Here is a 27,484-nt window from a genome sequence, read left to right on the forward strand (position 1 = left end):
GGTGAAGGGTGGGTGACTCTGAGGTGGGGATGCTGAGGGTAGGGGCAGGGGCTCTGAGGCAGGGGCTGTGGAGAGTGGGGGCTGTGGAGGGGTGGGGAAATGAAGGGTAGGGGCTATGAGAGGGGTGGGGCTCTGAGGTGGGGATGCTGAGGGTAGAGGGCTCTGGGAGGGCAGGGGCTGTGGAGAGTGGGGGGCTGTGGAGGGGTGGGCTGTGGGAGGAAGGGGGGAAATGAAGGGTAGGGGTTATGGGAGGGGTGGGGCTCTGAGGCAGGGGCTGTGGAGAGTGGGGGCTGTGGAGGGGTGGGAAATGAAGAGTAGGGGCTATGGGAGGGGTGGGGCTCTGAGGTGGGGATGCTGAGAGTAGAGGGCTCTGGGAGGGGGCAGGGGCTGTGGAGAGTGGGGGCTGTGGAGGGGTGGGGAAATGAAGAGTAGGGGCTATGGGAGGGGTGGGGCTCTGAGGTGGGGATGCTGAGAGTAGAGGGCTCTGGGAGGGGGCAGGGGCTGTGGAGAGTGGGGGGCTGTGGAGGAGGTGGGGAGGTGAAGGGTAGGGGCTATGGGAGGGGGTGGGGGCTCTGAGGCAGGGGCTGTGGAGAGTCGGGGGGCTGTGGAGGGCAGGCTCTCAGGAGAGGGGGCACTGAGGCAGGAGAAGGCTGAGGATGGGCCCTGTGGAGAGCGGGCAGCTCTGGGGTGAGGCCTGGTGGGTCTGGTGGGTGGCTCTGGGGTGAGGCCTGGGGGGGTCTAGCAGGTGGGTGGAAGGCGGCTCTGAGGTGAGGCTTGGGGGGTTCGGGTGGGAGAAAGGTGGCTCTGGGGTGAGGCCTGGGGGGATCCGGTGGACGGGAGGAAGGCGGCTCTGGGGTGAGGCCTGGGGGAGGAAGGCCGCCCTGGGCGTTTTTAAAGGTGTCTTAGGCTGGTCAGAAAATGGTATTTCCAGCCTGTGGGAAATACTGGGAACTGGATATTTGTTTTCGTCCTGAGTTGGGAACAATTTGATTCAGATGCATCGCAACGACTCGGTTGAAGCGTTTCATGGTGGCGATGGTGAAACGGGATCCATCCTACAGCACAATGCTAGCCACACATGACGGTGAAGATAATTGACTCAGACAGAACACAAGGAAAGGTTGGTGACGTATTTTTTTTACTTCTTTGAGCCACACCCATGAACTGATGGAGCTGGGAAGCCACAGTCAAGCTCCATTTGGAATCAGGTTGAAATTTTTGTGTCGAATTTTAACTGAAATCAATGTGTCTAAATCTAAACGTTTTGCTGGACCAAAATTGTTTTTCTCCATGGAAAACTCCCCTGGCGATGATTTTCCTCCCAGCTCTCGTCTCAGGACTCCGGGGTCCTGGAAGCCAACGGTGACCCCTAAAGGGAGCGACTCCCACCTCATCCCATCTCTCCGTGGGCCTTCAGTGCTCCAGAAGCCGTGTGCTCTGAACACGGGGGAACTGCTTAGGCGGCATCACTGGAGAACTGTGTGTTGGGAAGTTGACGCCCAGCCGCCAGGCTGTTCTTACAGTGGGACCCTCATAGACTCACAGAATCTCAGGGTTGGAAGAGGCCTCAGGAGGGATCTAGTCCAACCCCCTGCTCAAAGCAGGACCAACCCCAACTAAATCATCCCAGCCAAGGTCCACCAGCCACAGCTCCCTGGCCCCTTGCTGCAGGAGGTCTGGGTGTGATATGCCAATTAGAGCTTCTCCCTGAATGCCCGGGCTGCGGGCAAACCAGGCTGGGTAAAATAACAACCCTCAACAGCCCTTCTCCCCCCAAAAACACCCCCTGAAACTTGCTGCAAGCCTGGCCCAGCCCCACAATTCCTCTCCCCTTCTCACAGCTCTTTTCCATGCTCGCCTCTGCACCCCACCCAGGTTCCCCGCAGCAGCTGTGACCCAAGAGATCATGTTCCCATCAGATTTCCAGCCCAGCCACTGACCACCAAGTCTGCAGAAGAATGGGCCTGGCAGCCAGGCCTCAGAGCGCCGATCTGAACAAGCCCCCCCCAGCTGGCGCCATTCGTGTGTCGCTGGCTCCTCCAATCATTCCCCTCGTGCCACTCACGCTCGGCCCCACGCTGGCCTGTCCGTGATGGGCGAGGCCTCCGCCATGTGGAGTTCAGGGTTGGGTTGGGGAGCTACTGTGCCTCTTCCAGATTGGACTGCGGCCCACGGGCTGAGCTGGAGAAGGGACATGGGACCCTGTCTGTCCTCTCTCTCCCGCCTCCCCACAGTGAAAACATCTCAGCAGAGTGGATTGAGTTAAATCTAAGTGATTTAAATCACCAATGGAAAGCCTCGATTTAAATCATCCATTTTAATCAACTTTTCTATTTGTCCTTCCCTTCTTTTCTCTAGAAAGGTGTGTTCTCTTTTGTCGCCGACATAACCATTAAAACATGTTGATGTATAACTCAACAGAGCCTTTACATTAGATTTGGTGCATCTTTTAGCTAAGAAAAGAACTGGATATTTTGGAAGCAATTTATATAGCTTAATATTTTCAGATTCTTATTACTTGTACATTTTTAGTACACTAGGAAATGGTGAATGATCTATTGCTTATTTACTGGATAATTAACTTTTTGCTCATGGTTTGTGTCAAGCTGCATTAGGATGGTAACTGGAATTTAATTAAACACACACGAAGTATTTTGGTTAAACAGCACAACCTTCAATGCTTTGCATACGTGATCTGGAGTAAGTAAGTTTCCCTGCTGGAGGATGGGGGGTGTCATAAATATTCATAATTTTGAGAACTGAGCAAATCAGCACTCAGAGAGGGAGCAGCTATACCCTAGGCACAGGAGACCACCCAGGTGGGCTCAGTGGCTGATCCGGATGAGATGCAGGAGGGTATCTCCTGGAGTCAGAGGCTGGATCCCAGCGCCTGTGATGACTTTGCCAGTATCTAGCACCCGGTAACAGTCCCTGCATCCCTGAGAGGATCAAGCCCTTAATACAGCACAGGACCTATTGTGCCATATTGAGACAGCTTGAGCTCATAAGTTAGACGTTGTTATCCCAATTCCTTCGTTATCTGGTAAAGCCGCCTTGAACTCAGAGGTTTTGGTGGAGGCTCATGGATTCGGCAGTGTTACTTTTTAGTTGAGAGATTATAAAATGTTTAGACCTTCACATATTTTGTATTAAATTCAGATTTTGTTTTTAAACAGGTTTATTTTTAAAAAGAAAAAACTTACTATGATTGATAAACAATAGAAAAAAATCTGATTTAAATACAAAAAAAAAATCCCATTTTTGTTGTTGTTGAAATCACCATTTTTTATTCACCCTGGTTCTCAGGACCAGCTCACAGCTGGAGAGGTGGGAGGGGAGGAAGCAGAAGGAACAGCACTCCCAAAAAAATCAAACCCTCCACACCTGCAAGGACGAAGGCTATGAGACTATCTCTGCTTAGGATGCCCTCCGTGCTGGTTCTAATGGTTGCATGGTCCTCAGCTCATGCTGGGCTTGGACGCCTTAGAAACCCCTCCAATTGATGGATCCGGTGGCCTATGCCTTTCTAAAGGGCTCTTTGCCACAATATTTCCACCCCCTCTCGCTATGCATTAGTCCCCTGCTGGGTGGGGCTGTCTCGGTTCATTGGTGCTTGTCTGACGTCATGTGTTGGAGGCTGGGCTGGGCACAGGGCACAGTCAGCTGCTGTCTGAGCACACTCGAGAAACAGCCAGTTTCTTCCTTGGCTTGGTTTAGGGGGTCTCAGTGTCTCCCCAAGGTCCTAGGACCTGTGACCCTGGGATGTAGGGTATAATTATTGCCCTGGCAAGTGACCATCTCTTCGGACTCTAAGTGGTACCAGTCCCAAGTGTCCAAAAATCATGAGCCTGTCTTGCCCCTGCCCCCAAACATGAGATTTAAAAGAAAATCAGCGTATTGTGGGTTCCTTTGAGTTACGTTGCACTTGGGTCACAGGTTCAGGCTTTTCTTCCCAACTTCCTTTTTTAAATGAAAACTGAGAGCCTCCCAAAATCACCTGGCTCCGGGCGCTGGGTCTTTAAGGAAAACACCAAATACCACCAGGGTGGGCGATGCCGAATCTCGTATTCTCTCCCACTAGCAACGAGGGTAACTGGCAATCTTGCCACAGTTTCCTGGTATACAGCTCTTGCGGCTATATCCAGGTTAATTCTTTTGGCTCAGGAAGCTCATCAGAAGTTAGTGCTAAGGTTTTGGGCCTGGCCTGGTGCGTTTTGCATTTCTTTGTGGTTTGTGCTACGCAGAGTGACCCAAATTTTGCAAAGTGGTTGCTTTGATCCGCGTGCATGACGCTGCAGCTCCTGTACTCCAGCTTGGTGTAGCAACGGCCTCCCGGTGTTCATCGCTCAATCTGGTCCGTGCTGTTTGCTTACCTTCCATTCTGCTTGTGGGCCTTGGGTTACATTTATAACTGTCTTTGTGATGCTGCTTTCACCAGGGAAGGGTTCCATTTAGCTCCTTGGGTTTTGTAAACTGAGTATTGAGTTATTGCTCTGCCCATATCGGGGGAAGGTGGGCTGTTGGTCCGGGGTGGGCAGGTCAGCTCCCTAGTTCCAGATGGTATCAAAGGTGCTGAGTGGGCCTCCATGTTCCTCAGGGGTGAGACTTGGTCAGTTGGATGTTGGCTAATTTTGAAGGGGGGAGGGATAGCTCAGTGGTTTGAGCATTAGCCTGCTAAACCCCGGGTTGTGAGTTCAGTCCCTGAGGGGGCTATTTGGGGGTCTGAGGCAAAAATCAGTACTTGGTCCTGCTAGTGAAGGCAGGGGCTGGACTCAATGACCTTTTGAGGTCCCTTCCAGTTCTAGGAGATTGGTATATCTCCAATTATTATTATTTGAAGGACAAACTGAGATGGGAGGTGCTGCTGTGAGCCTGGGTCGGGGGCTGTGGTTGGTTAAATGCAAAGCAATGTGCTGTTGCTTGCCTCTCTCCTCCAGGAAGCTCCGAAAGCATCAGTCCTGGGCTCTTGTCTCAGCCGGAGTCCACAGCAGCAGTGGTGCGGATAGTCCATAAACCTCCTCCCCACTCCCCCCAGATACCCTGATTATGATCCTGGTATTAACTGAAGACACAAGCACAGAGAAAAGACACAGCTGCCTTCTGGCCCTGCACCAAAGTGGGGGAGAGAGAGAGCTGAGGGTGGGCTAGGCATCCCAATCCTGTCTGAACTCCTTGGCATTACAATGCAAACATCCCTGCATCTTGAAGTGCCTTTCCAGAGTGGGGGCATCTGACCGCATCACTAGCAACAAGGCCGTCACTTGAAAGAGAGGGTTTCTCAAAGAGCCGAGCTGGGACGTGCCGGGGGACTGCGGCTGCTAAAGTCATCTTGGGGGCGCCTGGCCTTTGCTTTAGCCGTTGCTTTCTCCCGTGTGCTTTTAAAATGGTTTTTGGTGTCTCTGTTCCAGACGTCCAGGCTTGTATTTTTTTTTCTTTAAAGCAAAAATGGTTTGTTTTCTGATGGCAACTCCCTGCCCCGCCAGTTCATCATCCTTCGCCTTCGTGACAGCCTCCGTCTGGGATTGCCCAGGTATTCCTCCTCGGGAGAAGGCGATGCTCTTTCGCTCCATAGCGGCTCTGCGGAAGGCTGCAGCAGTTCCAGTCCTGGGGAGGTCCCATGGTGCTTCTCCCTCGCTCACTCTCGAAAGGTGATTTAGTCTCAGTGGGCGCAGCTGTATTGGCAGCCCTAGAGATGTATGCCCTCTACCTGCACAGCAGGTACGACCTGGCACTGCCAGGTCCCTCTGCACCCATTGTCCCATCATGCTGACAAGGGACAGGTGGGAGGTTGATCTCTGTGGCCCATTCAGATTTTGGCTTCTCCGCTGAGACTCTTGACCAGAGGCTGAAATTAATCCTGGTTTCTTGGAGACATGAACCAGGAGTTGGGCTGAGATCTGGTCCAACTCATTTCAGACAAGCTGCTGAAAAAGGGGCTGAATCTGAACTGGGGGTCTAGAGGCAACGGGCTGGGGGCAGTGTTCTTAAAGAGGGGGATGTCAGCCTCTGACAGAGGAGTCCACTGAAATCTGGGTTTCCTCATCCCTGGCCTGTTGCCCCCACCAAATGCTGCTGCCAAAATCCATCACCCTGGCCTCCTTTTCTGTGACACCCCCCACGCACCTGACCAGCACCAGTGGCCTCAATGCCCTCTCACCTTCCCGCAGGCGTCCCTGTGTCTTTTTCATGGCAGCTGCTGGTGGCACGGCCTGCCCGCTTGAAATCGACTCGCTGGGCCTCTGTCCCCACCTTGCTCCGATCTCACTTGGATGCTTCTTCCCACAGCGTCGCCCGTGGAAAAACGAGCAGCAAAGGAAAATTCTGAACCACCAAGAGACCCACTTTGCCTAACAGCAGTACCGGTCGGGCCCCCTTCTAGCAGCTGGCGCCTTCCCCTTCCTGCAGTCTGCTCCATTCTCACCTGTCTGCCCAGCCCACCGTTTAGTTTGCAAGCTGCTTGGCCCAGGGGACCAACTTTGTGTTTCCTCTGAAGTCCTCGGTATGTTCACGGGCCCTATAAAATCATCGTGACGCTGCATCAAAGCAAGTGTTTAGCCAGAGAAACCAGCCGAAGCCCATAAAGCAGAGAGCTGAGAGAGGACTGAATTTCCAGTGCCCGGATCAGTGAGATGCAACAGAGATCCACTCTGTTAGCCCGACTGTGGCACTAGGGGGCGCTGTGCTGCAGGGCCCATGGCACGGCTCAGCAGGGGGCGCTCTCCCTGCAGAGTCAGTGCTGGCCCCAGTGTCCCAGGGTGCTGCTAAAGGGTGCTGTAGCTGCTGGGAGCGGAGTGGGTTTCCCAGTAGGGGGCGCTCTCCCCTGGGAGTCGGCCCTGCCCCAATAACCCAGCCGGGTGGTAGGTGCAGCTGCAGGTTACATCTTTTGGAGAAGAGAAGACAAGGTTCTGAGCTAAACCGACTGAAAATATGAGCAGGCAACAAAAGGAGAGAAGCTGCCACATTGGGGGGGGGTGTGAGAGTCACCCAGAAACCTGCTGGGTTTTGGCGGGGAGGGGAAGGTATATGCGGGACCCTTGCAAAGCAGGCATCTGTGGTCAGCGAGTGCAAACCAGCCACGTAGCAGGGCCGCATGGAAGCCGGGGCAGAGGGCTTGTATATGCAGAAGCCTCGGGGTGGGATCGCCCCCTTGCTGCGCCGTGCCGAGATGGCATTTGAGGTCCCTCCCGTGTCTGCAAACCACTTGGGTCAAGCCTGGATTGCCCCAAGAGCTGCAGATTCCAGAGTTTCTGCTTCCAAGCCCAGCTGGAACCCAGGAGTCCAAGACAGCAGGAGATAAAGGAGAAGAAAAGAAATCAGCCCAACACTTTTATATCTAGTTTGAACCATGGTCTAAGATTCAGACTTTCTCCCAAACTTGCTGTGAGGCCGTCGGTCCATAGAGGCACCGGACACCCCTGGAGAGCTACGTTCCGCTCCACGCTCCGTCATCCTTTTCGAGCTGGGCCCCGAGCCGAGCGGCTTGGGAAGTGTTTCTCAGTCTGGACCTTCTCCCACGCCCGCCCGGGGGTGGCTGGAGCCCGTGTTCGGCTCTGCCTGCTGCATGGCTGGGCCTAGGCACCTCGTCCTGAACAGACCTTTCCCACGTTCAGCGGGGGGAGAGGGGAGTTAGCTCTGGTGGGTCGGGGCGTGGCCAGCTCGAGAACCAGACAGAACCCCAGGGTCTGCCTGTGTCCCACAGCCCCAGGACCAGCCCCATCCTGCCCACCGCCTCTCCTCTGCTCCAAGGGTGCCGCAGGCTCCCCTGGTGCTACCACGCGCTGTCCTGGGGCACCCACCCTGGCCAGCGTGCGCTGGGGGATCCCCTGCTGGGGCGTCTGCGGTGGGGAGTGGGTTTGACACTCTGGAGGTCAGTTGTTTCCTCAAACTTCTTCCTTCATGTTGAATCTTTAAACCCCCCAAAAGGCTGGGAAACGGAATGGGGGGGGTCACAGTTGGCGCGGGGCGGGGGGGGGGCGGCTGTGAATGGCACAGACAGCAGTGTCCCCTCAGCACCGCTGTCACCAGATATGAGGAGTCTGTCAGCAGCCTGAGGAGGTTGTGAAGGCCAGGACTATAACAGGGTTTAAAAGGGAACTGGAGAAATTCATGGTGGCTAAGTCCATAAATGGCTATTAGCCAGGCTGGGTAAGGAATGGTGTCCCTAGCCTCTGCTTGTCAGAGGGTGGAGATGGGTGGCAGGAGAGAGATCACTTGATCATTGCCTGTTAGGGTCACTCCCTCTGGGGCACCTGGCATTGGCCACTGTCGGAGAACAGGACACTGGGCTAGATGGACCTTTGGTCTGACCCGGTACGGCCGTTCTTATGTTCTTAGCTATAGGGACAGTAGGAACTGGCATCGTGGGCTTGGACCAGGGTCTTTGGAGGAGAGAGATTGGCAGGGGCAGCTGGGACCCCTCTCTCCCCTCCTGGGTGGCCCCAGGGCAGTGCGAAAGGATGGGAGCAGGAACCAGGCAGGGCCAATGAATGGTTCCTCTTTGGTCCTGCAGACTTGACAGCGTTGCTCCTTTTCTCCTGGGCCTTTATTCTGATAGGGCCCAAGCTGCTTCACCGACTGACTGGGCATGAGGTGGGATGGTCCAGTGGTCAGAGCAGTGGCAGGAGCAGGTTCAGTTCCATGCCCCAGTCACCCGTCTGGTCAGTGGGGATGGCAGGCCTCCATTGAGACTGGGAGGTGCTCAGAGACAATGGTGGGGGGGCCACAGAAGTTCCTTAGATGTGCTGAAAGCCCCACTGACATGCAGCCACCTCTGGGGTGGGGAGCTGCTGCTGCTGACTAGCCCCTGGTGCTCTGCACAACACGGGTGGAATGGGGAATGTTGGCCAAGGATGGCTGGAGGTTCTTTGTGAAATGAGTTGTGTGGGGCAGGGATGGGGGGTTCCTCTATCCAGGGATGGGGGTCCTGGCATCGTAGCAGAGAGGTCCAAGGCTGGATGGGCATGGGGTGCCGCCCCCTGGATGGGCTTCCCTCATGACCCAGGGTCAGGCGGGTCAGCGGGGGGCAGCGTGGAGGGAATGTGGCTGTGTGCTGTGCTGTTCCCCCCCCATAAGAGCGGGCTCAGCAGTTCTGAGGGGGGCTGGGCTCAGCGCCGTGGGGTGACTGTATCCCTCCATTTAACCCCCTGCCAGGGACTGGCTCTCCTTTGCTGCCCCCCCGCCCCGAGGTTGCACCCTGCGGTTGGCTCTCCTGCACTGAGGTCGGGGGGAGCTGTCTGTCCCGGGGGCTGGGATGTCACAAGGGGCATAACCCTGGTGTTTTGCAAACTCCTGGGGTCAGCGGTTCAGCTGCTGCGGGGCCGGAGGTCCTGACACACATGGGCGTTCAGGGTGGAGGCTGGAAGCAAACAAACCAGGCTAGAGTTACAGCTCCGGGCGGGCTCCTTCCCCACCCACAGGGTTCGCCTTGACCAGCGTTTAGTAACATCCAGTCGGCTCAGGGTAACTATAAGCCCGAATCCGGGGCCTCCACGTGGCTCCAGCCCTGTGTCCTGAGATTTGCAGCTATCTCTGGAGTGAGCAGCAACCGCTGGGACGGAGTTTCCCAACCCCTTGGCAGGCTGGGGCAGATCCTGCAGCCTCCCTGGAACCTCTTCGCCTTCCCTACGAGCTAAGGGCCCTGAGCCTGCGAGCCCCAGGCACGTTGGCTCCCCACACCTAGCCAGGCCCATTGCGACGCACACGCTTGGGAATTCCCCTTACTTCTCTCCTGGGAGGCAGCAAGGGACTCTCGCCCTTAGCAACTTGCCAGGAGCAACAGGCAGAGGCATTGGCTCTGGGACGGCCAGTGGGACCATGCTGATGCCCTGGCCTGGCCTGGGCTGCTGAGGCCGACCCCACTCCAGTGCCTCACCCACAGAGCCATGTGCACGTTGGGCACCCAGTTCGCCTTGATTCCCTGGTGCACTCCGACCCCTGCTCACAGCCCACCGAGGCCGTGCGGCCCCATTTTGCATAGCTGAGTGGGGTGTGCGTAGAGAGAGGAAGCAGCCTACCCATAGGCCACACAGCAAGTCAGCTGCAGGACTGGGATTAAAACCCAGACCTTCCTAGGCTCCAGTTCCCAGCACTGTCCACTAGACCACGCTGCCTCCATGGGAGGGGATCAGCATTTTATTGGTGAGGATCGGTGTAACGCACGCACGGTTCTTGCACATCACATGTGTGCACGTCCATCCGTCCCCCGTGAGCACACTGCCCTCCTTAGTCCCCTTCCCCCATACTCACTTCCCCTGGCACATAGAATCATAGAATCTCAGGGGTGGAAGAGACCTCAGGAGGGATCTAGTCCAGCCCCCTGCTCAAAGCAGGACCAACCCCAACTAAATCATCCCAGTCAGGGCTTTGTCAAGCCTGACCTTAAAAACCTCTAAGGAAGGAGATTCCACCCCCTCCCTAGGGAACCCATTCCAGTGCCTCACTACCCTCCTCGTGAAATAGTGTTTCCTAATATCCAACCTAGACCTCCCCCAGTGCAACCTGAGACCATTGCTCCTTGTTCTGTCATCTGCTACCACTGAGAACAGCCGAGCTCCATCCTCTTTGAAACCCCCCCTTCAGGTAGCTGAAGGCTGCTATCAAATCCCCCCTCATCCTTCTCTTCTGCAGACTAAACAATCCCAGTTCCCTCAGCATCTCCTCATAAGTCATGTGCCCCAGCCTCCTAATCATTTTTGTTGCCCTCTCCTGGACTCTCTCCAATTTGTCCACATCCTTTCTGTAGTGGGGGGCCCAAAACTGGACGCAATACTCCAGGTGTGGCCTCACCAGTGCCGAATAGAGGGGAATAATCACTTCCCTCGATCTGCTGGCAGCGCTCCTACTAATGCAGCCCAATATGCCGTTGGCCTTCTTGGCAACAAGGGCACACTGCTGACTCATATCCAGCTTCTCGTCCACTGTAACCCCCAGGTCCTTTTCTGCAGAATTGCTGCTTAGCCAGTCGATCCCCAGCCTGTAGCAGTGCATGGGATTCTTCCTTCCTAAGTGCAGGACTCTGCACTTGACCTTGTTGAACCACATCAGATTTCATTTGCCCAATCGTCCAATTTGTCTAGGTCACTCTGGACCCTATCCCTACCCTCCAGTGTATCTACCTCTCCCCCCAGCTTAGTGTCATCCACGAACCCGCTAAGAGTGCAATTCATCCCATCCTCCAGATCATTAAGGAAGATGTTGAACAAAACCAGCCCCAGGACCGACCCTTGGGGCACTACACTTGATACCAGCTGCCAACTAGACATGGAGCCGTTGATCACTACCCGTTGAGCCCAACGATCTAGCCAGCTTTCTATCCACCTTATAGTCCAATCATCCAGCCCATACTTCTTTAACTTGCCGGCAAGAATACTGTGGGAGACCGTATCAAAAGCTTTGCTAATGTTAAGATCTATCACATCTACTGCTTTCGCCATATCCACAGAGACAGTTAGCTCATCATAGAAGGCAATTAGGTTAGTCAGGCATGACTTGCCCTTGGTGAATCCATGTTGACTGTTCCTGATCACCTTCCTCGCCTCCAAGTGCTTAAAAATTGATTTCTTGAGGACCTGCTCCATGATTTTTCCAGGAACTGAGCTGAGGCTGACTGGTCTGTAATTTCCCGGATTCTCCTTCTTCCCTTTTTTAAAGATGGGCACTATATTTGCCTTTTCCCAATAGTCTGGAACCTCCTCCAATCGACACGAGTTTTCAAAGATAATGGCCAATGGCTCTGCAATCACATCCGCCAACTCCTTCAGCACTCTTGGATACATTAGATCTGGATCCATGGACTTGTGCATGTCCAGCTTTTCTAAAATAGTCCTTAACCTGTTCTTTCACCACTGAGGGCTGCTCAGCTCCTCCCCATGCTGTGCAGCCCAGTGCAGCAGTCTGGGAGTGACCTTGTCTGTGAAGCATTGAGTACTTCAGCTTTTTCCACATCCTCTGTCACTAGGTTGCCTCCCCCATTCAGTAAGGGGCTCACTCTTTCCCTGACCTTCTTGTTGCTAACATACCTGTAGAAACCCTTCTTGTTACTCTTCACATCCCTTGCTAGCTGCAACTCCAGTTGTGCTTTAGCCTTCCTGATTTCACTCCTGCAGCCTGAGCAATATTTTATACTCTTCCCTGGTCATTTGTCCAGTCTTCCACTTCTTGTAAGCTTCTTTTTTGCATTTAAGATCAGCAAGGATTTCACTGTTAAGCCAAGCTGGTCGCCTGCCATATTAATTATTCTTTCTACACATCAGGATGGTTTGTTCCTGCAACCTCAATAAGGATTCTTTAAAATGCAGCCAGCTCTCCTGGACTCCTTTCCCCCTCATGTTATTCTCCCAGGGGATCCTGCCCATCAGTTCCCTGAGGGAGTCAAAGCCTGCTTTTCTGAAGGCCAGGGTCCATCCCACTAGATAGTCAGGCTTGTGCCTTCTGACGGCAAGAGTCTGCCTGTGCTGTTCGGAGTTGATGGCTCTGGCAAGGTGGTTTTTCTGGAGATTTGTAGTGCGAGCTCAGGTTTGCTCTTTGAGCGCGGTGGCTGGGAGCTTACCGGGAGCTCGCTGCGTTTCCCAGAATGAGCTTCATTTCCAAAGACTGGAATCCATCAATTGACTGGCTACAGCTGAACGTGGCCCTGAGCGTGTTCACGCCCCGGGCGAGGGGAGCCCTGCTGGCGTGTCATTGCCCCCCAAGTTACAGGCCAATAACGTGTCCCTCCCCAATGCCACTGACAGGGCCAGGCTGTCCCAGCCCCTGAGCCAATGCCCGGGGAGCTGCTTTGCCAAATCTAACCTACGGGAACAACGTCACCAACTGTGCGACGTACAATCCCTCCCCCAGGAAATCCAGAAATGATCCAAACTGTGCTGCAACCAGCGTAACTTCAACACCTCGCACAGATACAAGGTCGTAATTTGGGTGTCACCGGCATTGCTTAGTGTAAACCTACTTATCTGGTGCTTGAACAATACCGAGCCTAAACAATGCTGATAACGCCACTATAGAGTCTAGACTAGCTATTAAACAGCGAATGGGGGAACCCCCCTCCCGCCCCAAGGCCCTGCCAATATATCCTAGGGAGACGTGCCTCCCCAGCTCCCAATCTGTTGGTTATCTTAACCCTGGGACGGGGGCAAGAACCATGTATCGTCTAATCCCATTTTTTACTCTGATGCTTAAGTAGCTGCCCAGTTAAATCCTAGAGTTGGGAGCAAGTTCAGCGAAGAGCACGGAAAACGAGCTGTCGGCTGCAGGGTCTGATTTGTGGGGAGAGGTTAAAAGGGCTGTTTTGGGTGGCGATGGCCCAAACCTTGTCCTAGCCCAGCCATGAACCTGCCCCAGGTTGTGCTTGGCTAAGGGGGAACATAACTTGTACATATTGGAAGGGGGCAAGTTCCCAGGTGGGAGAGGAATTGATTTCATCGTTGTTTGGAGGGTACACGGGGGACAGAACTTTCCTGTGTGTTGGTACAGCACCTAGCGCAAGTGGAGCCAGTGACTCTTGGGAGCAGGATGGAATTGGGAAAACGAAGGCTGGGCTTCAGGAACGCCACCGGGCAGTTTCATAATACTCAATAGTCTCATAAGAACGGCCAGACTGAGTCAGCCCAAAGGTCCATCTAGCCCAGTATCCCATCCTCCGACAGTGGCCAACGCCAGGTGCCCCGGAGGGAATGAACAGAACAGGGACTCATCAAGTGACCCACCCCCTGTCGCCCATTCCCAGCTTCTGGCAAACAGAGGCAGGGACACCATCCCTGGCCAGCCTGGCTAACAGCCATTGATGGACCTGTCCTCCAGGAACTGATCTAGTTCTTTTTTGAACCCTGTTATAGTCCCAAGGGAGTGGGAGTCTACTGGCCTGGGGTAAAGCCCCAAAGGATAGGCTGTGGGGAGCAAGCCAGGGAATGAGCTAACTGGTGTTACTGCACCGCAGGGATGTGGGAGCAGAGCAGGGGGCAGGCCGGGATCGGGGGGACTCTGGGATCTCATGGCCTGATGGGCCCATTGTGTGTGGCATACATGACTTATGCATCACTAGTAATTAGCGGGAAGAGCTGTGCCCCCCAGCCCAGAGCCGCCCTGTGTGCTTTGCCCCGGGCCAGCTGTGTGCTGTGGGTAGAGAATACAAGGTCATTCCCATGTATCACACCGTGTGTGTGTGTGTGTGTGTGTGTGTGTGTGTGTGTGTGTGTGTTAAAGGCATCCCTTACCTGTGTGCGGGGGAGTGTTAATGAAAAGCAGCAGGAACGCCCGGGGCACTCAGCTCTGCTCAGCCATGGACAAGCTGCCGTTGACTCTGAAACGCACCATTAACGCCGGGGTCCCTTTGTACAGGCTCCGCGGGCTGGAGCGGGAGGATGGAGAGCAGGAATCTCTCTTGGCTGAGGGGCGTCTGGGCTTGTGGGTGGCGATGGCCCAAACCTTGTCCTAGCCCAGCCAGAAACCTGCCCCAGGCCCCCATTTCCCTGCCCTTTGTCTGTCTTTCGGGAGGCACCCTCGGGAGCATGTGTGAGGCTGGGGGAAGTGGGTAGAGACTGTCACTTAACGTGACACTGGCCACCCACTGCTCCCTGGTGTCCAGGCTGGGGGATGTGGCATCCAGGTCTCTGCACCTGAAGGCTCCTTTCCTGTGTGCAATTGCCCAGTTCTGGCGTCCCCTTGGGGCAGTCGGAAAGCGTCCCGGCGCCCTCGGGTCGGAAGAGCTGCTGTCTCCATCTCGCCAAGGCACAGCGATTCTCTCTGGGGGAAAGGCCATTGCCCAAGGAGCCACGCCACGGAATCGGAAGGACCTTGGAGCCCGGGAGCTTTCATAGACTTTAAGGTCAGAAGGGACCATTATGATCATCTCGTCTGACCTCCTGCACAAAGCAGGCCACAGAATCTTACCCATCCACTCCTGTAACAAACCCCTAACCTATGTCTGAGTTATTGAAGTCTTCAAATTGTGGTTTGAAGACCTCAAGCTGCAGAGAGGTTTCGTTGTCCTGAGGGAGAGTGGCGTATTATCTATCGCCTGTTGCGATACGTGGGTACCGTGTGAGGCACCACTGCCCTCTCCTGGTTAGCATGAGAACTGCTCAACTCTGTGTCATAGGCCCTACGTTGGTAACTGCTAGTGGAGACTCTTCTTTAGCTCCAGTGGCAAAGGGGGCCCATCTGTGCCCTGGGGATGACAATGCGTCTTTTATCTGTTTGGATTGTGAGCTCTTCGGAGTAGAGACTCTCTGACTATGAGTGTGAACAGCACCTTGCGCACGGGAGACCGGATCTCAGTTAGGGCCTCTAACCGAGGAGATCTCAACCTTTTCCACACTGAGACGCCCTTCCCGTGTTCTCAGGATCTAGCTGGGCTCCACCTGTGCACGGCAGATGGGAACCCCAGCTTTAGGCACTGGGCTATGTGGGAAGAGGTGGGAAAGCTGCTCAGAAAACAGAATTTCTGTTCGTTGGGAAATTCCAACATTTGGCGTTTGTTTTTGTTCCGAACGGGAATGAAAATGCTGAAATTTCTCATGGCTCGGAGGTTCCAAAAAAATACAATCCCGAAACTTGAATTGTTTTGTTTCAATCAGGTAAAACCGTTTCATTGCAATAATGTCAAAGCCACGATTTAAACCCCAATAAACTATTAAAATTACGATTTTAATCTAGTACAAACTTCTAAATGAAATGAATCGAGGTTCTCAAGTCAAAATGAAACGTCTTTGCCTTGTTGAAACAAAAGGGGAAAGTTCAAATGATTCGTTGCCACATTGTTTATGGGAAAAATGTCATTGAAATCAACATGTTCCTGCAGAACGTTTGGTTTGATAGATTCAAAGCGACTGTTGTGCTCACCTAGTCTCACCAGCTACAGAACCTGGGCCATTGGCCAGCCCTGAATTCATTCCTGCTGGACCAGAGCAGAGTGTTTAGAAGAACATCCCATCTTGATATAAAAGCTGCCAGCGATGGAGAATCCACCACAACCCTTGGTAAGTTGTTCCAATTACTGTCACTTAAAAATGTTTGCCTTATTTCTGGTCTGAATTTATCTAGCTTCAGCTTTCGGTGGATCACGTTAGACCAGCGGTTCTCGAACTGTGGGACCCCCCTTTGAATGGGGTCGCCAGGGCTGGCTTAGACTTGCTGAGGCTCGGGGCTGAAGGCCGAGCCCCATTCCCAGGGCCGACACCAAAGCCTGAGGGCTTCAGCTTTGGCCTCCCTGCCCGGAGCAGTGGGGCTCGGGCTTGCCTCCCTCCCTCCCCCCAGCAGTGAGACTTGGGTGGGATCAGGCTTTGGTCCCCCCATCCTGAGGTCTTGAAGTCATGTTTGTTGTCAGAAGGGGCTTGCGGTGCAGAAATTTCCTCCCCATGCAGGGACTTGAGCTGGTCACAGTGTCCACCTCTAAACCTTCTCTTGGATACACCAAATACATTGAGCTTCTCGAGCCTCTCACTATGAGGCAGTTTTCTCAGTTCTCAGAATGTTCCTGTAGCTCTTTTCTGAACCTTCTCCAATTTGTCAACGTCTTTTCTTGACGTGTGGCCATCAGAGCAGGACACAGTATCCAGTAATGGATTCACTAATGCCAGATACAGGGGTAACGCCGCCTCCCTGTCGCTGCTTGATATTTTTCTGCTTTCCACATCCCAGGATCGCGTTGTTCTCTTAGCTACAGGGTCACACTGGGAGCTCATGTTCAGCTGCTTTCTACCATGACCCCTAAGTCATTTTCACTGTCCTTGCATTCCAGGATGCAGTCCCCCATCCTGTAACTGTGGCCTACAGTCTTTGTTCCTAGATGTCTGACCTTGCATTTGGCTGTGTTAAAACTCGTGTTCAGATGAGACCATCTTACCCAGAGATCCCGGCTGGTCTATATAACTGTCCCGTCATTCTTTACCACTCCGCCAATTTTTGTGTCATCTGCAAATTTTACCGTTTTCTTCCAGGTGATTGATAAAAATAGTGAGTAACATTGGAACAAGAACAGATCCCACTGGGGTCCCCCTAGAACCCCCCCATTGGATAATGATGCCGACTTACAATTTGGTTTTGAGATCTATCAGTTACCCAGTTTTTAATCCGTTTAATGTGGGCTGCAAAGACTTTGCATAGTGCTAATGTCCTGCCACACTAAGCCAAATGCCTCCCTGACATCTGTGTCAACACCGTATTAGAACATATGTTGTTCAAATGAGCCCACCTCATCTGAGGCCCATGGCCTTTCTGTAACTCCTCCAGTCGTTCCATCCTCCGGAAACATCGAGATCTCCCCATTTACCTAAAAGGTGGCTTACAAAGTGAAGGCAGAGAGCTTTCTGCTCAGGTTGGCTGTCTGAATTTAGGGTGTGAGATGGCCCAGGTCAAAGGTACCTGCTGGGCTTGCTGAATGGACTGGGCAGGCTGCACCAGCTGAGGGTACCTCTCCACTCCTCCTCGTGGTGATCAGTGCAGAAGTCACAGTGGAACCCTGCAGTGTAGCAGGATCCACCCGCGGACGGCCAGGCACGAGTGTGGACTCCCCCTCTGTGTGTGCCACCTGGGCGTTGCTGCCGCTGAGACGCTCGGCTCCGTCAGAAGCTGATCGAAGAAGGGAGCTGATAGCAGGAGTCGCGCCGAGCTGGTCTTGGCTGGGAATTGGTAGGAACGTGGGTGGTTTGGCTGGCAGTCGCCTCCTCCTCATTGAGCTGGGGGCTGGGCCCTGCTGGGAATCGCCTCTCAGTAGCTGAGCTGGTAGGAGCGGCACTGGGCTGCTCTCAGCTGGAAGGCGCTTTGGGGGGCTGCTCTCCATGGGGCACCTCCTCGGCTGAGCCTGTAGGGAGCATGCTAGGCTGGTCCCGGCTGCGAGTGGCTCTAGTCAGCACTCCCCCTCCTGCGGATCTTGCCAGGTGATTTGCTGCAGGATCCTTCCCGAGCAGCAATCTCTGCCCATGTGTTTCCAGTTTCCACTTGTGGCCCTTCGCGCAGGCCCTGCCAGCGCTCTCTGGCCCGGAAGCATTTCTGCGTAGGCTGCTAGCGCCTTTCCTCTGCCACTCTGCCGTGTGGTTCCCCTTTGCAGGGAAACGCTGCAGCTCCCAACCTGGCCCCAGCTTTCCCTCTTGTCCTGGCACTGAGGCGTGGGGGGCATGTGGCTGGGGTGCAGAGGGGCTGCAGGGCAGGACTGAGGGGCATGCAGCCGAGCTGGGAGGGAGCCTAGGGCTGGAATAGTGGGCCAGGAGGCTGCAGGCTGGCATTGAGGGGGGATCAATTCAGCTGTTTGCTTGCAGAGCACCTACTTGTGCTGGGCCGGATCCTGCCCCCAGATACTGCCTGCGGCTCCCCTGGACTCCATTGCATCTGGGGACAGAATTGACCCCGTTGCTGATGCTCTCAGCTCCTCACTTCCATGAGGATCAGATTCCCTGGCTGCCGGAAGCGCATGCCGCCTGCACGGCTAATGGCCTGCACTCCCCCAAGGAAGGCGCCTGCCGCGGGACTGCTAGGAGGCGGAATTGGTGCCTGGCGTTTGATGCAGCGCGCGGCAGCTCCCAGATCCTGCTGGGGCTGAGTCAGGAGCACTGGGAAGGGAAACGATCCCCATCTTGGGACCCCCACCCCACACCTGCACATCCTTGGGACAAACAGCTGGCTACCGAGCTGTCTTGTGGGATTCTGCTCCATGCCTACCTAATATTACTGATGCCACCTTGTGGAGACAGACAGAACTGGCAGGGGAAACATCATCTGTCTCATTGCCAAGAGGTTGCTTTTAGCATTTACTTTGAAGATGCTTTTTCCAGGAGGTCACCCTAAAACTAATGGGCGGTAAAGTGGAGCTTCTTGAGGATGTTTTGCCCGAAGGGGAAAAGTCCCTGACCTTAGGATCTTCGCTTACTTAGGGAGTTTCTTTGGGCGTTTCATGAGCCCCTTAGAACGGATTTAAAATTGTGTGTGTGTCTGTCTGTCATTCACTCGGAGCCCAGATCGCTTATACCATCTTCAAAGTTCTGTACAGACATTACTATATGTGCAGGGGAGTTTTCTTCCTGCATGAGCTCAGATCGCCATGTGTGTGCACCCACACGGGAGCGTCCGCATGTGGAGGAGACTGTTATAAATCTGTACATGTCTGCACTGCTGTGTGTACATGGGCTGTGCATAGCTGGTGTTTCTGGTGATAGTCTCAGGTTGTGGAAGGCCTGGCTTCTCACACACACACGTCACACACTGCTGAGCAGAGCAGGGAATCCCTTTTGGGATCTAAATCTTGGGCTGCCACATCGCTACCTCAGCAATTGCTGCTTGGTACGGCAAACACCTGGGGAGGGTGGAATTGGCACTGGCAGGAGATGAGCCATGAGTCTAGCAGAAACACGGTGACTCCATGGGACACCAGACTAACGCCTCTGGCTGCTGGACAGCAGCTGTGGGGTCTTGGACACACAATGATGGTTGTGATGGCTCACGATGACCCAGGAACCCCGAGCATGATGCTGGAGATGCTGCAGCCGCCCGGCTTGTCCGATGTAGGCTGGGCTGCCGTCTTTGTGGGGCACTGGCTCCTTGCTCCACTGGCACATGTGTCTAGGTGGCTCGCGGCAGGCGGACACGTTACACGCTTTGTGAAGCGGTTGGAGCTGGGGTGTTTCACTCTTGCCACGGGGGCCAGAAGAGTCAGGCCCAGAGACGCCAGAACCCAAGGGTGGGTCGGAGTCGGTGAGCACAAGGGACTCCAGGGCTCAAAGGCTCCAGGAGCCCTTGGCCTGCAGATGCCAGGAGCTGAGGGCAGAAGGAGGCGCTAACCCAAGGGCACCGGGACCTGAGGGTGCTCAGGTGTCTCCTACTCTGGGTGTACAGCCCCTGGCACAGCTGGGCTCTCAGCACTACTGCAACGCTAGTGTGAATGTGACAGCACGTGCCCGGGGGTGGCCGTGCCCGGGGCGATCACAATGAGGGGGTCTATTGGCACAGGAGTGTGTTCACACTCGGTGACTGGGTGTGTGCGTGCCCGCTCAGCAGATGGGTGCCAGCTGTGCGCGCCTGTCAGGGCCAGGAGGCCTGGGGCTAGCCAGCCCGGGTGGATTAGCCTCGCTGGGTGTAGGGCTTAAAAAGGGAGGAAGCCCAGCAGGTAGGAGCTGGCTGGGGAGGAGAGCAGCCCCGCTGGGTTGTGCCTGGTGAGCAGAGCCGTGAGGAGTGGAGCTAACTCCTGGGGTGGGCCCTGGAACAATGGGGCAGGCACTGGGCCAGGGCCAGGGCTGGGGTGGTCGGTCCTGGGGCCAGGCGCTGGTGGGCTGAGGGTGGCGATGGTCGGTCCTGGGGCCAAGTGCTGGTCAGTTCTGGGACCGGTGGGGCAGTGGGGGGAAGTGGGTCCTGGGGCCAGATGCCGGTCGGTTCTGGGACCGGTGGGGCAGTGGGGGGAAGTGGGTCCTGGGGCCAGATGCTGGTCGGTTCTGGGACCGGTGGGGCAGTGAGGGGAAGTGGGTCCTGGGACCAGATGCTGGTCGGTTCTGGGACCGGTGGGGTGGAGGGGAAGTCAGTCCTGGGGCCAGGCACCGGGGGGAAGTGGGTCCTGGGGCCAGATGCCGGTCAGTTTGGGGACCGGTGGGGCGGACAGGAAGTCAGTCCTGGGGCCAGGCACCGGGGGGAAGGGCGGTCCTGGGGCCACTGTTCCAGAAGAGGAACAGGGAGTGGGCGCAGCGGGGAGTCCCAGAGGCCGCTGGGCAGGGAGGCAGTGGCAGCTGCTGGCAAAGGGCCTCCCGGAGGAAGCCGTAGGAGGCCGTGCTCAGTGAGTGGAGTGTGGCAGACTCTTGCTGGGGCCAGAGGGACTGGTTCGTGGCTCTACCTTTTTGGAAAACAAAACTGCCTGGAAAGAGATTCTAGGGGCCCTGGGGCCTTCGTGGGCTGGGGACCAACCAGGGCCATGCACCCGGCCCGGGGGTCTGCCAGGCGTCTTGACCCAGCGGCCTGGCCTGCCGGCCCTTCCTCTCTCAGGGGACGGTGCTGTGAGCTCTGGGCTTCGTGCTGCCCTTTCCCTGTCCCCGGGAGGGGGCAGGACTGGCTCCTCCCTCGCTGCAGCGTGAATGCAGCACATGGAGCCCTACCCGCTCGCTGTAACGAGCTACCGCGGATGCCAGGAGCCGTGAAGGTGTGGCAGCCCCGGACGTCAGCGCTGGCTGAATGGGCCCGCCCGGCTCCCTGGGTGCTTACTTGGGTCGCTAGCCAGATTGACGTCCGTGCTGCTGCCATGGTCTCACTGCTAGGTCAAAGCCAGCTCAGGCGTGTCTACCCATGCTGCAGTCACACCTCCTACTGCAGTGTAGACGTCCTCCAGAGGGGGGACTATGGCGTGGGATGGGGGAATCCTTGATCCCCAGTTGTGCCCATCCAGCCCACACCAGCTTTGGCACATGGGGTGGCTCTGGTCTCTGCATCCCTGCCCACGAGGAAAGGCCCCCTGAGAAACGAGATCAGGAACCAGTCGGACAGCGAGAGGTGACCCGATCCTGGACCCGGAGTACCTACGTGGGGAGGAGAATGCTGATTGCCCAGGGCTCTTTAACCTGGCAGAGGCAGAACAGGATCCAGGGGGTGGAAGATGAAAGGCCAGACTAGAATAAGGCCCATGTTTTTCACAGGGGTGGGGAATTAACCCTGGGACAGCCTGTTCCTAGGGAATCGCTGGCTTGAGCTCTGACCTGTGCTACGCAGGTTGGATTAGCAGCCACAATGGTCTCTCCTGGCCTTAATATCTATAAAGCGGGTGCAGTGAGGTCTTGGAGAGCAGAATTTTGCCCTTAGGCTGCGGGGGCATCAGCCCCCCTGACCTCCATGATGCCCCTTTTACACCATCCGAGGAGCCGTGAAATGAGCTGCGCTCCAGGGGCTGAGTGTTTTGACTCTCCTGGTTCACTAAAGGCAGCCTGCAGAGGAGCAGCAATAACTGGACTCGGGCCTTTGCAGGTTAAAGATTCAGGTGGACAAAGAAATCCCCAGTGGGTTGGTTTCTTGCTTTAGAAAAAGGCCAAGTTGTGCATCTCCTGATTCCGAGGGGTTAATTGTATTACCGCAGCAACTAGGAGACCCAGGCCCAGACCAGGGCCCCAGCGCGCTAGGTGCTGCACAAACAGGACAAAAAGCGCTCACAAGTATGAGACAAGGTATGACAGATGGATACAGACGGGGGGCGGCGGAGTCCAAAGAAACAATGAGACAATAAACCGACCAGTTCTCCAGCGACCCATAGAGCCTTCCAGGGGAGACGAGACCAAACTTCCTAATGTATGTGGGGGGAAGCCCTTTAAGAACAATCAAACCTCTCAGGCTTCCATAGATCTCCAAATGAGCACAAGTATCAGCCCCATTTCACAGATGGGGAAACTGAGGCACAGAGGGGGGAAAGTGACTTGCCCTGGTCACCCAGCAGGGTTAGGAATAGAACCCAGGTGTCCTGGTACCTAGCTGTGCCCCCTAAACCGCACTGCTCTCAACTTCTCAGTGATAAACGGCAGGCAAGATGTGGCAGCAGTTTTCTGTGCCTATTAGCGATGGTGGGAGCTGGACCCCCCGGGCGGGATAAATGCAGCTCCTGCGTCATGCTGGGCGGTTGGGAGAGTGCGGCTGCCTCTGGCTTATCCCCCACTGAAACTATTTTCCAGCTGTGAGTGGCACTTCAACCTGCATGTCAAGAGCGGGGGCCCCCAGAGCTGGCTGAGTCCTGCTATCCTAGCCTGTTAGCTCACTGCTGTCCCTGAGCCCGCACCGCCTGTCAGAAATCTCCCCTGGTCAGTGCAGCCTGCTCCCATCTCTCCGCTGCCGGCTGCATTTCTGCCCTGGGATCTGATCTACGCATGGGGGGGACGGGTTCCAATGCTGCTGCTCTGGCTGTGCCCTGGGGAGTCTGCCAAGACGCAATGAAGGGGTGGGCAGAGTTTCCCATTCCCTTATAGCAGGATCTGAACACAGGGCCTGATTCGGCTTCTGTTCAAGGCAAAGGAAGTTTGGCCATTGACTTTGACGAGGGCAGGCTTGGGAGAAGGGAGATGGGGTTTGTACCCCTTGGTTGGTTTTGGTTTTTAGAGGAGGGGGGAGCTTATTTTACTTCAGAATAGCAGGAAAATCTAATCTTGTCTCCCCTGGCTTTGCTGGAGGTCTCCTGGGGTGACCCAGAGAGATGGTCTGGGGAGCTTTCTCGGCCCATAACCAAAGAATCGGCATTGCTGATTCTGAACAGAGAAAGCTTTTCTCCCAAGTGTGTCTCCTAGCTTTGAGTGATAGGTTTTAGCACAAGCAAAGCTTGTGCTAAGAATGTGGGTAAAAATCCCGTCCCCACTCAGCAGATCAGATTTCACTGTCAGTCCTGCCAGTTCTTCAGTTGCCCATAGACTCTTCTGGGTAACAGAGGATTAGACAAGACCTGGATTCCTAATGTGACAAGCAAGCGGGGTTGGGGGGGACCCACTTTAAAAATAACTTCACTGATGCAGCCATGTGCTTGCTCTCTCTAGCCCGCCTGCGCCGCCCCAGCGATGGGAGAGGGAGCTGGAGTCCATTCTGCCCGGCTACAGCCTCGTGAGCGTCGCACTGCTGGGGTGTGACAGGGAAAAAGAGCTTGTCCAGATTAGACCAGGTGGAGATTTGCAGATCCATCCATTGGAAATGGCCTTTACTGACTGGTAAACTGAGCAAATACTGCACGACCTGGGCTGGTGGCCAGCCGCTGTGTCAGTTTCACAGCAAAGTGACCGGGGGTTGTGCACTTTGTGAGGAAGTTAACCAAGGATCCTTTAACCCTTCACATTCCTGCTCCCAGAGCTTTTTAGGGCAGCCTCCTGTCTCCTCCCTCTTCCGAGAGGTCACTTTGGCTGAGGAGACGGTTTCGGGGAAGCGTTGGCCTAGGAGCTAAATTCCACATGCTTTCTAGTCCTGTTTTAGCAGGAGATTCCCCACAGGAGGAGAGTCAGGCAGAGAGACATTGCGGTATGAGAAGAAGGAGGGATGTGCATTTGTGTTAGGGCAGGGAGAGGTGTGTGATGAATGTAGGTGTGTGTACGCAGAGGGGAGGGTGTGTGGGAGAGAGACAGGTGGAATGGTTGTGGGGCGTGTGGGGGTGGCCGATGTGTTGGGGTTGTGTTGTGTGTGGCAGAGAGGATGTGTGGTGTGGCGGGGTGGGGGTGTGCGGAGAAGCTCCTTCACTCTGTCACTCAGGCTGCAGCCTGACAGGAGCTGGCTTTCCAGCGCTGCCCGATAGCACTGATTGCTGATTTGAGGAAACAAAATAGCAATTGTAATTATGGGCTTTGATAAGATAAAGGAGGCAGAGGAGGAGAGAGAGCAGGCGAGAAGGGGGGAGGGAGAGGGGCAGCCAGTGAATTAGCAGCTGTCACTCACTGCAGGGCAGGGTGGGAAGGAGCAGGCAGAAGGGGATAAACATTTTTGGCCAGGTAATTTCTCTGCCTCATCATGCAGCCCGGCAGCGTTTGGGGCAGCGCGTCATTATCAGAGTCACGGTTCTCTCTCCCTCTCATGCCCTTTGTCCCTTACTCGACAGGGGTGAAGAGCCCAGTGACCTCATCTGTGATGGGCAAAAGGACACACACCCGGTGAACAGACAGCAGCGTGGCCTCACCTGTCTCTTCCTCCCCATCCTCTCCCTGTGGTGGGAAGAGCCCTGCTCGGATGTGCTCATGACAGGTGAGCAGCCTAGAGTTTTTCAGTGTAACACAGAGGATCGATTTTGCCACCTGGTGTTTTCTTTAAACGCCCATTACATGGGTTCCCTGCACCGAACACGCCTCCTTTCCTGCAGCCTTCTCCTCTTGCTGGCTGCAATGCTCTCTGCTCCCTCCGATTAGCTAGGGGATCTCGATGCTGGGGCAGTACCTGACGCTCACATGGACATAGGGTGACCAGATGTCCTGATTTTATAGGGACAGTCCTGATTTTTGTGTCTTTTTCTTATATAGGCTCCTATTACCCTCCACCCCCTGTCCCGATTTTTCACACTTGCTGTCCGGTCACCCTACATGGACAGCTGCTCCGTTGGGACCCAAGTGTCCTAGAAAAGGCTCCCTGGGTATTACTCAAGGTTACCATAAATTAAGCTGTCATGGGATAAAAGGAAAGGTCCTTTCATGGATTGAGAACTGGTTAAAGGACAGGGAACAAAGGGTAGGAATTAATGGTAAATTCTCAGGATGGAGAGGGGTAACTAGTGGTGTTCCCCAAGGGTCAGTCCTGGGACCAATCCTATTCAATTTATTCATAAATGATCTGGAGAAAGGGGTAAACAGTGAGGTGGCAAAGTTTGCAGATGATACTAAACTACTCAAGATAGTTAAGACCAAAGCAGACTGTGAAGAACTTCAAAAAGATCTCACAAAACTAAGTGATTGGGCAACAAAATGGCAAATGAAATTTAATGTGGATAAATGTAAAGTAATGCACATTGGAAAAAATAACCCCAACTATACATACAACATGATGGGGGCTAATTTAGCTACAACGAGTCAGGACAAAGATCTTGGAGTTATCGTGGATAGTTCTCTGAAGATGTCACGCAGTGTGCAGAGGCGGTCAAAAAGCAAACAGGATGTTAGGAATCATTAAAAGGGGATAGAGAATAAGACTGAGAATATATTATTGCCCTTATATAAATCCATGGTACGCCCACACCTCGAATACTGTGTACAGATGTGGTCTCCTCACCTCAAAAAGATAGTCTAGCACTAGAAAAGGTTCAGAAAAGAGCAACTAAAATGATTAGGGGTTTAGAGAGGGTCCCATATGAGGAAAGATTAAAGAGGCTAGGACTCTTCAGTTTGGAAAAAGAGAAGACTAAGGGGGGACATGATAGAGGTATATAAAATCATGAGTGATGTTGAGAAAGTGGATAAGGAAAAGTTATTTACTTATTCCCATAATACAAGAACTAGGGGTCACCAAATGAAATTAATAGGCAGCAGGTTTAAAACAAATAAAAGGAAGTTCTTCTTCACGCAGCGCACAGTCAACTTGTGGAACTCCTTACCTGAGGAGGTTGTGAAGGCTAGGACTATAACAATGTTTAAAAGGGGACTGGATAAATTCATGGTGACTAAGTCCATAAATGGCTATTAGCCAGGATGGGTAAGAATGGTGTCCCTAGCCTCTGTTCGTCAGAGGATGGAGATGGATGGCAGGAGAGAGATCACTTGATCATTGCCTGTTAGATTCACTCCCTCAGGGGCACCTGGCATTGGCCACTGTCGGTAGACAGATACTGGGCTAGATGGACCTTTGGTCTGACCTGGTACGGCCTTTCTTATGTTCTTATGTTATGTACCATGGAGCAGTGGTTCTCAACCCGCAGCCCGTGGGCCACTTGCAGCCCAATCAGCACACAGCTGCGGCCCATGTGACATCCTCTGGGCCTTACAGGTACTATTGAATGCGGCCCACAATGGTAAATACGTTGAGAACCACTGCCCGGGACCTTGTCTACAGCCAAAGAGAATGAAAGCGATTTGGGTTGGGGACGTTGAGATCTAGAGAAATAGGTTTGTCCCCCTCTCACTGGAGAAACATTTCTATGTAATGAGTGACTCTGGGAAGCTGGGATTCTGGGATCAGGGCATATACAGCAGTCCAGATTCAGAGGGGGCAAAGTCTGTTAGATTTACCGGAGAGAATCTATCCAATCCTTGCAAGGCGTGGGTTGGCCAAATCAGGCCACTCGCTGTGTATTGAGCTAACACCCTTTCCCCTCTTCAAATGGGATTCCCGTCTCTGCCTGCACTGTCATTTCACAGAGTGTCTGTTCCCTTCCCCACCCTTCTCTGGCTCTGTCCTGGTCTCTGGCTCCCAAGGGTGGCAGGGTGGGTGTGTCGTGCTGGGGTCTCTTTACTAGGAAACATACATGCCCTGGCGGGTCAGCCCAGTGGTGCTGGTGGTTGTTAGGTGCTTGTTTTCAGTGGCTGGAGGGCAGGTTGGTTGGGTCTAAGATCCCAGTGGATGTTGTTTGTAGGGACCCAATGCAGCTGTTGTACAACCTTCCTCGGGTGCTACGGAGGGTCTGAGGACGCAGATTTCCTGATGGCTTTTCCATCTGACCTGCAACGTCGCAGCTCACCTGGCCTCTCCAACACACGAACACATCCTCGAACTGCCTGCTTTCAGGACTTCTTCCTTTGTTTTATTTTGGGTTTTTTCAGTGATTCTATTTTGCTTCATCTCATGCACAGCCAGGCGCATGGGCCCGCCTGCAGGATCAGGTAGGGAGAATCGTCTTCACGTGATGTGTGTGTGTTTGTGTATCTAAATAAGCATGCTGGGAGCTCGAGGGAGGAGAGGTAAAGTTTAAACAGGCCCACCTCCTTTTGCAATAGACAAGGAAAAGTTCTTCTTTAAAAAGATCACTGGCATCCTCCTTGGCTGGCTTTTAAACATGCACTGTAGCAGGTTGACTCAGCATGTTCAAATGGTAAAAACTGTAATTAACCTTGTAGGCTTCCTGGCTGAAAGCAAACACTTTAGTTTGACTGCT

At 54.3% G+C, this 27,484-nt stretch overlaps 1 protein-coding gene across 5 annotated transcripts in view; it reads left to right on the forward strand.

The window, feature by feature from the left end:
- The first annotated feature begins 649 nt into the window (after positions 1-649).
- Positions 650-27,484, forward strand: part of FGF8 (fibroblast growth factor 8) — a 47,283-nt gene continuing 20,448 nt past the window's right edge. For 2 of the 5 annotated variants that reach the window (XM_039546259.1, XM_039546264.1), the window contains exons 1-4: positions 891-1,120; positions 23,469-23,590; positions 24,512-24,654; positions 26,966-27,212. The gene's annotated coding sequence lies outside the window, so the exon portion shown is untranslated. Of the gene's footprint in view, positions 688-890; positions 1,121-15,814; positions 15,975-23,468; positions 23,591-24,511; positions 24,655-26,965; positions 27,213-27,484 lie in introns of those variants that run through there. The other 3 variants (XM_039546262.1, XM_039546260.1, XM_039546261.1) reach the window with 3 other exon arrangements.

The sequence above is a fragment of the Mauremys reevesii genome, linkage group 7 (genome assembly GCF_016161935.1).
Source record: "Mauremys reevesii isolate NIE-2019 linkage group 7, ASM1616193v1, whole genome shotgun sequence".
In the NCBI taxonomy this organism is placed as follows: domain Eukaryota; kingdom Metazoa; phylum Chordata; order Testudines; family Geoemydidae; genus Mauremys; species Mauremys reevesii.